Source organism: Anomalospiza imberbis, chromosome 1, assembly GCF_031753505.1.
Source record: "Anomalospiza imberbis isolate Cuckoo-Finch-1a 21T00152 chromosome 1, ASM3175350v1, whole genome shotgun sequence".
Classification (NCBI taxonomy): Eukaryota; Metazoa; Chordata; class Aves; order Passeriformes; family Viduidae; genus Anomalospiza; species Anomalospiza imberbis.
In genome coordinates, this window is record NC_089681.1 from 144521099 (window position 1) to 144533052 (window position 11954).

The window sequence follows — 11954 nt, forward strand, 5'->3', positions numbered from 1 at the left end:
TGGAGATTGCTCTTGCCCGTGTGTGGATGCAGTGTGTGTGCAGAGTTGAGAAACAAATGACTGTAAGTGCAAAAGTCCTGTGGGAGATGCACATCACTGGAGCAATGGTATCAATAACTCTCAACAAATTAGCGACTGAGTCTATTGAAAATGGTCTTGATTTTGCATCCTCGAAGCCCTTCTGCTGTGGGGAAGAGTGATCCCTCCCTGGAAGGCACAGGAACAGAGCCACTGGAGGTGTAACCCACTAAGGGCTGTGTGTGATACTGAGGTGTGGGTCACAGGGCTTGGGAGCTCTTCAAGAGAGCACAGAATTAATCCCACTGCCCTAATCTTGGCAGCTGTCCCTAAATCTGTCCAAAGGGGAAGGCTCCGCTGCCTCCAGGCACGCTTTGCCCTTCAGTGTTGCCCTTGCCATTTGCTAGTCCTTTCAGAGACACACAGAGCCCATTATTGTCCTCTCTTGGCATTTCAGGTTTTACTTGGATTTTTTTTTTCTGGTTTTGCACAGGTTTTCAGTTACCATTGTCCAGCTAATGCTTTTCAATGTCTCCCTGTGAAATGATGGGCACAGTGCACACCATGATCAAGGTATCTGGAGTCACCTCACAGCACAGAAGTACTGAAGGCAGCATTTATTCTTCCAGGTTGGGATTTTCTTTTTCCAGGAGATCCCACTCTCCAAGGGCTCATATCCAAATAAAATAATTGTCTCTTCTCCCTCCTTGCCAGCTGGCCTTTTCAAAGCTGCCTCTGGAAATGCATGGGGCAAATTCTGTGATCCTTCAAGTGATGACTGTGAATAGGCTGATGTAGTGAAACCAAAGATTATGAGACTTCAGTAACTGATGATGCATCATTTCTTCAGTGGGTGGCAGATTGGTTTGTCTGCACACCTTGGGCTGCATCCTCAGAAGATGATAAAATGTGTGAAATCCCTTAGGAAAAAAAAAATTAATTCCCTATTATCTTCTCTTCAAAATGCCCAACATCCATCACACAAGGTGAGTTGTGCTGGTGTCTCCATGGGGACAACAGGCACCCTGCTTCAAAGGTGAAAGGAGCCATGAGCTGCAGGGTCAAGGCAGAGCTGTGCTGTCTGAGGCCAATGACTGCTTCTGAATGGCTTTTTATCCCCATCTCTCTTATTTATTTGGTTTAATATTGACAAGCAATGCTAGAGCATGAGAGAAATTCCCTGTGGTCCTCCCTAAAATTTTCTTTTCCTAAATGCCTGTGAGAAATATATGGAGGTGTTTTACCTCCTAATACTTTATTTTGGTTTGGAGCTGTGGACACATAAAAAATCAGGAGCCAGATATATGATAGCAGCCCTTCTTCATTTTGGGATCTACTGCCCTAAGAAAAGTGCTTTTTCTATGGGCAGGTCAGCAAATTTTAGCCTTTGTGATGCCACCAGTTTGCAAGGTGATCACTCATGCCAGGCAGAAAGCAATGGCCCCACAAGTTTGTACAATTGTCCAGTTTGGGCTGGTCTAGAGTGGGTTCAGAACTCCACTGGATGCTCAGCTCTCTGGGGTGGTGATGGTGAGGGAAGGTGTCCAGTGTGCACAGAGGTGCTCAGTTGGACCCAGAGCTGCTGGAGACTTGGACAGTGGCCTGGAAAGGGGGTCTCACCTCAGGTTGATGGGTTTAGAGTTTCTCTGTCCTCCCCACTGCTGTCAGATGCCTTCAGTACATTGAACCAGACGTGAGAATGAGACTGATGGTTGGGTCACCCCCCTGCACAGCAACTCTCCTAGTCCAATTAATACCCAATAATTTACAGGGAGTGTGCCTTACAGGCCTCCAGAGCAATGAAAATGTGGCTCTGCAGATGAATGAGAGAACCCACAAAATGCAGCCGCCTCTGCTGTCCCCCAGCTCCCCAGAGCATCCCTGCACGGGGCAGTTCCTGCCCCAGCTCTGGCTGTACAGGGCACTGGCCCAGCCCAGCTGTGCTGCAGCCACAGCTGGATCCTGGGGGACATTCCCTCTGGCATTGAACTGCCCTCCAGTCGTGCTCCAGGGACAGGGTGCATTCCATTACCCGTCACAACTGCACCTCCCTCGGAGAGTTTCAGCAAACACTCCTCCAAGCTGCTGTGAATGACTTTTATTAACATGCCAGCTGATTTTCAGACTAAAGCTCAATATGCAGAAGTTCCTTTTTCATGCAGAAGATTTCAAGTGAATCTGCAATAACATTTAACTCAAGAGGTGTCTTCCCTTACTCTGTCTGTGGCACAGCTGGGAACTGAGAAAATGTCCATTCCATTTTTATGAGCAAAGCAGCTTTCTCCAGCCTAGAGGATGACTGACTGACAGACCACACTGGCAACGTTTTCAACAGAAGTGGCTTTAAACTGGGTTTAAAGCTGCTTTTGGAAACATTCAAATTACAATGCAGGCAGGCTTTTGGTAGATACATAACTGCACATGTGTTTTGTGCATCCCTGACAGAAGCCCCTCCAGACCCCATCACATGAGGATGAGCACGAGATCTCCTCTCCCGCCCCTCATTCCCACCACCATGCTCTTCCTTCTCCTGCTGCTCCACTTCAGCACCTCAGGGCATCATTTTTAGCTAACACTTCTAATGCTCCAATTTCGCAGGTTCCTGGTGTATAATTAGAAGTCCTGACATCCTTGTCTTCTTCCTCCCTGGTGCCATGGGCCTGCTGAGAGGAGGAGAGAAGCTTTGCTCCCTGTCTCGTGGCAGAACCAGCAGCAGGCCCTTCTCCAGGACAATACATCTGTCAGCATCCTTCTGCGTCCCTGTAATTAGCTCTGAAGTTAACTGCTTTCCACCTCCCAAGAGGCCAACACCTCTGTGTTTACTTCTCACTGGAAAAAATTCCTCCCACAGCCACCTGAATGTGCCTGCAAGCCCAAGAAGGTGCAAATTCACAGTGATGTGCAAATCTCTGCTTAATATCCTCCAACCTGGCATCACGGTGCTTCCTAAACAGAGCTGTCTTGGGCAGGAAATGCACAAAGCTGTGGCACTGCTAAACCAAAGGGCCACTCACTTAGAGGAGTTTTCAGACAAAGACAAGGCACAAAGGATGTATTTTTAAAATTCTGGTATTTTCCTTTTTCTCCCCACGGAATGGATTATCACAACTGAGTGGTGCTGGGAATGGAATGGGGAATATTTGGGGAGTAGGAGGAGGTTTTGCACAACAAACTGGGGCAAGTTTTCCAGCAGAGTTGAACTCCAGGGGCTGCACAGCCCTCATTTTCACTTCTCTCTCCTGCCCTTCTTTCTGGGAATGGACTGAGTCTGGTGGTGCAGCAGCCAAGGCAGATGCTGTGCTGTAACTCAGACTTGTGTTTATTTTACCTCTGCCACCCATTGCCAGAGATTAGAAACATTGATTATAGCTTTCAGATGTCCAAAAGACTTTCACAAAAAAGGCTCTTTTTTTTTTTTAACATCTCTATGACAGATTATTTACAGCAATGACTACAGCCCAACTGAGCCCACCAAAAGGTTAATGAAACTTACCATTGTCTTCAGGGCAGCAGAACCATGTCAGAAACAGAACCTTTGTATCATATGCACACCAATGAAAAAAGTTCTACTGGTTTCAAGTGACCTGGATTGGACTGTACATTTTTATATAGTGGGTCTTAACACTGTCTATTCACATGTTAATTTATTTGTGTAGTTCTTAATAATTGCTTTTGTTACTGGGTTTGGGTTTCTTTACTCAAGATGACATTTCTGTCCCCCATTCCTGTTTGTGTGTATAAAGTACTTGGTAGGATGGAGTCTGGGATGGATGATGGTGCTTCTTGGAGGGACCAGAGTGACTAAAACCAGGTAATATAAGGAAGAAAGGGAAGGGTGGGTTTGGGATTTAAGGTTTAAGGATCTTTGATGTGTACCCTGTATAGAAGCAGGTCTGGGTTTGAGGATGATTGAGGAAGTTTATTTCTGTTTTGCCCTTGGAATCCTAAAGACTGAGGAACCAAATGGTTCAGATGTAACAGAGATTGGCTTTCTTCAACACACTTTTCTTGAGCCTGGAGTGTAAGCAGCCCTTTTTGGCTATAAATCTGATCTGTGTTGAGATTTCAGCCACACTGGTGATTTGCATTGGAAAGACCTGTCATGGTGTATCTGCAGCTCCCCTGGAAACACTCCTTTACTTCATTTGAGTTAAAGAAAGCTTAGTACATATTTCTGGTGATGATTGAGGTTTAGATTGGCTTTGCACCCTGCTTTGGAACACCCATTTTCTGTATTTATATGTACCAGTTTAGTCGGGGAGAGGATGAAGGTGTCAGACCACATTTGTGTGTTTGTGCCTGAGAAGGAGGAAAATATGGTTATGCTGTTGCTGCATAACTCATTCTGGGTTTAATCTATGGATGCATTGGTAGTTTATTTCCCAAGGCCATCAGGGATGACAGAGTCTAAGTTATTTCTCTACCCAAGTAACAAAATCTAAATAGCCGTGAGCTATTTAGCAGTGATCCGTTTTCAGTTGATCCACTTTTCAAAGGCTTATATTTCTACATCTGCCATCCTTCTTCTTCCCTGTGTCTTGTAGAAATATCCTCAGTTAAGTAATCTTTTTTGGGAGCTCTGACCAATAAAAGAACCTTTGCAGAACTTTGCTGGTCCTATGAGCACAGCAGCAGCCTGGCTTTATAACTTGACAAAACTCCTATTTCTGTTTATTCCTGGTAAGCACCAGTCCAACTTTCAAGGACTTTTAGAGGTAATTACTATTATTACTAGGAAACACATCTGTCCTGCTGAATGGTTGATTAATGCTTAGATAGATTTCTGGGAATGTTCACTTTGTGTGTTGAGAGGAAAGCTATGTATCAGTAGCATGTCCCAGCTGCTGAAAAAGAGTAAATGACTTCATGGTGAGATGATAGAAAATATCTGGATTCCAAGAAGCTTTTGTTAGCATGGGCTTTCAACTCCTTCAGATCTACACTCAACCTAAGATTTTTTCCCCTCAAAACATAAGATTCTATTTCACCTTTCTTGTGCTCTCACAAGTCAAAATTCAGTCCCAGCCATAGAAACTGCATATTGGCAGAGTCTAAGTAGATTTAAAAGAGAATCTGGGTAATTCTGGAGTCTAACTCCCATCCTGTCTTCTGTGCTTTTATCCTGCAGTGCAGACCATCTTCATGTATTAGTAAACAGAGTCAATATTCCAATATTCCTTCCACCCCTAGCCAGCAAACCCACATGCTTTGAATTTCAGAATGAGTCTTTCATGGCTAGCAAGTCTGTGTTCATAACAAAGGTGCCAAATGTTCTGCATCATCTTGAAGTTTTGCCTTCCACTTCTGTGATCCCATTGATTTCAGGACTACTAAGTCAAGGTGGGGAAAAAATCCATCAAGATAATTCTTGAAAAAATGCACTGAATATTCTTAGGCAGAAGCCAGCTCAACAAAGCTGTGCCTGAGGTTCCATCAATATTGAAACATTCTTTTAAAAGGGGATTCTTCTTCTTTTAAAATAACAAGATATAAGAATAAGTACACAAAGGAATATAAAACCACTGATGAGCTGAAAACTTTGCCGTGTGCCATTGGGAACTGAACTGAAAGGATCCTGACTTTTATTTCAGTGTAATTTGGATACTCCAAGACATAAAACCTCCAACAAACGGTACAAAAATGATGGCAAATGTACTCAACATGTATCCCATATTGTAAAAATCATGGTACTTTTCAGATTGACTTTTCAGAAAAGAAGGCCAAAGAAATGTTAATTAAGTGGACACCTAATTTCATTTTTTATTCTTTTTACAAAGGAGCAAAGCAACAGGAGGGACCAACGGTCCAGAGATATCCTGTATTTGGGGATGGAATTATTTTTCCATTTCTACCTGCTTTTTTCCCTTCCCATCTTAATTCCAGATTGAAAAAAACCCTAGAAAAATGCTGCAGAGTCAAAGACTTGAATAAATGTGCATTGTTATAAAGCAGGTTGTGTTGTTACCTTTTGCATGGCTATTTCAGGCAGTGACAGCTCATAGGAATGTTCATGAGGCAGGAGTATTTAAGAATAAACAGGACAATATTTGGAAATAGATGGTTTAACTGAATATGTGCAACGATTTTCATGGGAAACCAATTTTTTCCTTGGCCATGACAAGAGTGGCTCAGTGATCCTCAAGGGTTATGGCAAGGAGGATGGTTTTCCACCTGCAAATGAGTCAGGGCTGGAGGGGAAGTGGACAAGGAGTGGCCTTAGCCCCCAGCTCTCCAGGCAGCCACCCATAAATCTGGTCTGTGCAGACACAGGAGGAGGGGTTCATGAGTGCTTTGCAGGCTGTCCTCCCTGTCAACAGCTTATTTGGGTTCAGAAGATTTCCAGTGGATTTCCATAGTGCAATCAAGACCCTGAAAAACCTTGCTTCAAAGGACAGAGCTGTCACAGGGTTTCTTTACCCTACAGACAGTGGGGAACCTGGTGCTGTTGTCCTCATCCCTCCCCTTATGTCATCATATTGACCTTGGCTTGGGTGAAACCTCAGTTCCTCTTCCATTGGGGTTGAGACTGTCAGGAACCAGCCAGAAATGCTCCCTGCTGACAGCACTGCAGCTATTGAGCTTGGGAAATGAGCTGTCAGCACTGCTGTCTGAGCTACAATTATGGGTAGAAAGTAGCTGAGAAATGTCAAATCAGTGTGATGCTGTTTGTGCCACACTCCAATCTGCAAATGAAACAGGAGAGAAATTCTTCAAATAAATGATTTATGTAATGAATTATTCAGCCAGCTTTAATTTACTCAATCAATCAGAAGTCCTCCAGCACCATGGGACATAAGTGGACTAATGTTTTTCCAGGCATCACTGCAGAAGGTAATTCCTGGTCAGCAGCACAAGTGCTCAGTGTTTTGGGCTGACTGATGTGCTCCTGGATGTAGCTGAGTCAATGTCTTCCTAAAGCACATTTCAGCTATCCTACACTGAGATTAAACCCATTTTCTTCTTCCTTAATAATTTATCTCCTCTGGAATGTCCCTGTAACACAGCAGCCCATGTGGGCAGCCATGCAAAGATCTGTTCTGCAACATCAGCTTGAGCTTTGGGGATCTGCAGGCAATGGCGTTGTTTTGCACCATCCACCTGAAAAGGCAGGTGAGAGACAAATTCCATCATTTCCTCTTTGCTGTGAGGGGCCAAATCATTCCTCATGTTCAGCTTCTGTGCTCAGGCTTTCCCTGAGATCTTGTTTTATAGGAACTCTGTGTTCTCCCCCACCGCAGCTCCTGTGCACCATAGAAACACTGACAGTGATAGTTACATCCCACCACGAGCTTTCTGGAGACCAAAAACCTTCACAGATGCTTTGTTTGGAAGTGGCTTCTCCTTTTCATGAGAGACTGAACAAGCCACCTTGTCTGCTCCCATTTGTGTGGCACTTTCAATGTGATAAATTACCTCAGCTACACGTAACACAGAAAACTCTCCCTCTTGCTGCTTGGCACGGGGGCTACGCTGCTCCAAACACCCTCCCTCGCCTGGTTTGTGCAGCTTTGTGCCTGCAAAGGGCACACAACAATTCACAGGGCTGTATTTTATGCAGGCACAGGAAAAGCTCCATTCACCAGGGAGAGAAGTCACCCTGGGGAGCACAGTTTTGCCAGGACGATGCATCCATCACCACCACCCTCCCCTGGCCCAGCGCTGCCAATGGGGCCACAGAGGTTCAATCATGGGCTGACACAGCTGCCAGCAGGGATTGGCATGGGGGCACAGCCAGGTTTTATTTTTGGTGTCACACCTGAGAAGTTGAGTGCAGTTCCATAGCTCGGGTTGGCTGGCACACGCTGCTCAGTTCCAGGAGAATCATCTTGCCATGGGAGCAATCCCTAAATGAGGGATGCCTGCAGTCCCAGGCAGCTGCTGGCTGCTTGGACTTCTCTCCAAAATCGAGAGTCACACTGTCATCTTGCTCTTTTCCTGGGGATTAGTTTGGGTATTTCAGCTATTTAGGATAACTCAGCTCCAGCTGGAGATCCTCACAGAGGCTCAAAATGCTCCCAGGCTCCACAAGGGTCATCTCGCTCGTTTTTGAGTGAATCAGGATCATGGAAAGGAAATGGGCTTCCTAAGGCTGCTGTGGGCTTCAGTGAGAAGCTTAGTAAGTGATGTCAGCTGAGGACAGATTCACAACCTCAAGCCTCCAAATGACTTGCATTCCCCTGCAGACTGAGGGCATTTATCATCTTGGGCTTGATGGTGATAGTTCTGGGTCCTATTACCTAGGGAATATTTCACTAGCTCCAAATTGCACCAGGACAAGCCAAAACCAAAAACACCCAGGAGGAAGGAATGATCAGACGTGGTGTCTGAAGTCCAGAGATGGGCATTTCTGCCTTTATGGCTGTCCACAAACCCATTTACTGATTGATTGGCAGCGAATCAGGGTAAATCCGCTTAGCTGGGATTAGATGGAGAAGGTTAATGACGTGTCTGGAGGTAGATGTTGGATGCTGGGGCTGTCTGGGCAGAGCAGAGTGCAGCTGGCTCCTGCCTGGGGTGCACACCTGCCTTCCTCACCTCAGGAATGTCCGTGGTGCTTCCCAGGTGGGCACTGAGGGGGCAGAAATGGGTCCAGGCAGGATCAGTAGGGGCAGGGACAGGGCAGTGGAGGCTGAGCCACTGCAGCTATTGGGCTGTGAGTGCTGCAGGCTCAGTTTGTGGGTTTGAGGGGCAAAACAGAGCTCAAGGGCTTTGTTAGAAGTCATCTTCTGATCACTGCCACAACCACAAGGAACAGAAGTGCAGCCACGCTGCAAACAAACATGCTGAGCAACCTGATCTCATTGGAGATGAGAGGGGGGTTGGACCAGGGGTGCTCTAAAGGTCCCTTCCAACCCAAACTATTCTATGATTCAATGAAACAACTCCTCTGCATCTTGGAAGTGACTTTCCAGTTTCCTTGATGGTACTGTACAGTAGCTGAACAGCCTTTGTCACCCCCTGAAAGGAAATTCTGCATTCCAAACCTGGATTGGAACTTGTGGTTTTGTTTATAATTAAGCTGAAGCAAAATCTTTTCTGTAAACCCCAAAGGATTCTTGTTTGTTTCTGACAGATGTGGTCAGGTTCTCTGCTCTCACCACAACAAATCAATAGTTACTGTATTAAAGTCACTGGCTTCACACAATCCAAGATCAATGCAAAGCAGAAAGCAAACAAATCCATGCATTACAGTACCAGGCAATATTTTGTCTCTCATATTGTGATTGCTATTCCATACCAAGGGTATTTTCCCCTCCTCACTTGCATTGAGCCGGCACCTCTCATCTTCCTTTGCTTTTCCACCCCTCCTCTCTCACAGCTGCCCCTTCTCACCCCCACTGGCCAGGCTGAGGCAATCAGCAGTGGTGGCTGTGCCTCTGTGATAACATATTTCAGAAGGGGGAAAAAACTGCTGTGCAACAACAGCTGTGAGAGAGGAGTGAGAAGAAGTGAGAGGAGCCAGGGTGAGTGCAGAAGGACAGGCAGGAGATCCCTCTGCTGCCTGTGGTGAGGCAGCTGTGCCCCTGCAGCCCATGGAGGTCTGTGGGGGAGCAGAGATCCACCCAGAGCCCCTGGAGAACCCCAGAGCAGAGCAGGTGGATGCTGGAAGGAGGCTGTGACTCAGTGGGAAGCTCAGGCTGGAGCAGGCTCCTGGCAGGACCTGTGGAGAGAGGAGCTGAGGGTGGAGCAGGTTTGCTGGCAGGACTTTGTGACCCCGTGGGTGACCCAGGCTGGGGCAGGCTGTGCCTGAAGGACTGACCCAAGGGAGGACATGGAGAGCTGCAGCCCATGGGAAGGACTCACACTGGAGCTCATGAAGGAGTGTCTGCCATGGGGGGACCCTGTGCTACAGCAGGGGGATGGAGCCAGGAGGGAGGAACAGTGGAGATGAAGTTGAGAGGAATGGCAGATTTGTCTTTGCAAGCAAGCTGTGGGTCTGCTGCTAGATAAAACCAGATAAAAGAGATAAAAGAAACAATGGGAAGGATTCCACTGATTGATGAATGGAAAAAGAGATTTGCTTTTACAAATAAACTTTAGGTTTGCTGATAAATGAAATTAGATATTGAAAGATGAAAGAAACAATGGGGAAACCCCCTAAATTCCATAAGAATTAAAAATTAAAAGGGAGAGTAATACATTAGAGGGAAATCTTTGGTATCAGGCATATCAAGAAGTCTGTACCTCTCAAGTACCTCAGCCAATGGGGAAAGAGAAAAGGGAAATGTGGCCGAGAAATTCGGATAAAAAGGAGGCTGCATCCTCCAAAAATTTGAGAGACCCCAGGGGACTGCCCCATAGCCTCTCCCTTTATTGGAATAAAGAAAAAGGACTCCTCTGTCTCCTTTTTGGATATAAACCTCTGATGTTTGTGGATTAATTTTCCTGACAAAGTGATGTGAGCAGAGCAAAACCCCCAACACTGCTCCCCTGTGCTGCTTGGGGAGAAGAGTTTAAAGACTGGAGACTGAAGCTGAGTCCAGGAAGAAAGGACTGGTGGAGGGAAGGTGCTTTTGGATTTTTCCTCATTTCTTGTTATCATACTCTGATTAACTGTCAAAAATTAAATTGATTTCCCCAAGCAGAATCTGTTTTGTCCATGACAGCCATGGCTCCCTGTACTTACCTCCGTTCTTTTGCTATATTTTTCTCCCTCCCTGTCCATTTGAGGAGGGGGCTGATGGAGCAGCTTGGGTGGGCCCATGACATCCCTCTCCAGTGCATTTTGTCCAATGTATTTTTTTAATCAGAATTTGCAATTTCCCCTTCTTTCTAAATCTTTCATCCTGTAACATCCTGTGGCCCTGTGCTCTCTTTAACCCATCCCTGATCATGCAGGATGAAAGATTTGGATGTTGAGGGAAGTTTGTAGCAGTGTGAGCTCATTAGATAGATATTTGCACAAGTGTGTGGATCTGAAGTAGGCTGGAGCTGAGCTTTTGACTATCAGGAATTCCCTGCTTTCCATAGAACTGTTTAGGTTGGAAAAGTCCTTCAAGATCTTTGGGTCCAACCATTAGCCCAGCACTGCCAATTCAGGGAAGAGGTGTTTTTGTCACAGTTTGTAACAGAGTTGCTCCAGAGACCTGCTTCCAGAAGATCCTAGAGATATAGATAGAAGAAGAATTAAAGACCAGAGATAAAGGAAAGGACAACGCAGGCTTCTGCCTACTCTTTCTGGAGAGCTACAGGTACAGACAGACCCAAGGCCAAGCACCTGGTCTTAATCTGTTCAAAAGGGTTGATAGCAGGCAGGAGCCTGCTTCTGTTCCCTCTAAGAGAGATGTCTGAGAGGTGCAGGCAGGACCTCAGAGGAGCCAGGAAGATGAAGCATGGCTCTTCCTCTGCACAGAAGTCCCTTCTCTCTAGAGAAGGTATGGTGCAACTTGTGTTTCTTGCACTTCAGCCACACATTTTTAAAGGTAATGCATGTCTTTTATCACTGTAGTTTTAATAAAGAGCATATATATATATACATATATATATATATAAAGAACAAAAACCCCCTAGCCAATGAATCCTTTTAGTCCCTGTCATTTTTATCTCCATTAGAGGTGTTACCTGGTTACTTAACACATATTCCCTTTGATTCCTTTACCATTATTTTCCCTCTATTAGCCCAGAATCATTCAATAACAAACCAGAAGATGAGCTCTCATCTCCTCTTAGAGCCCAGGCAGCTTTATTGCTCTGTAGTGCATACGAGATGTATTGAAATGGTCTTTCCTTCTCCAGGTTTGCATGAGGAGCAGACTCCTACTTGCTGAGGCAGTGATTTTCCATCACTGTGACATTCTCCAGCATTCCCTCTCCCCATTACCTCTCCCCTGCTCGTGGTTTTGGCAGCAGCTCAGCCCTGCCAGTGCAGAAGCCTGAGTGACCACATGGTCCACCCTGAGGTCAGGGTTACCTCGGAGCAGGCGGCACAGAACTGC

The 11954-nt window shown here is 45.8% G+C and overlaps 1 long non-coding RNA gene across 1 annotated transcript; it reads right to left on the reverse strand.

Annotated features, from left to right (window-relative positions):
- Window positions 1-3422: 3422 nt before the first annotated feature.
- Window positions 3423-5882, reverse strand: LOC137485171 (uncharacterized). The gene is made up of 2 exons (XR_011005219.1): window positions 5007-5882; window positions 3423-4862 (listed from the first exon to the last, which is right to left on the reverse strand). It is a non-coding gene; the product is annotated as an uncharacterized lncRNA (long non-coding RNA).
- Between the last annotated feature and the right edge of the window lie 6072 nt (window positions 5883-11954).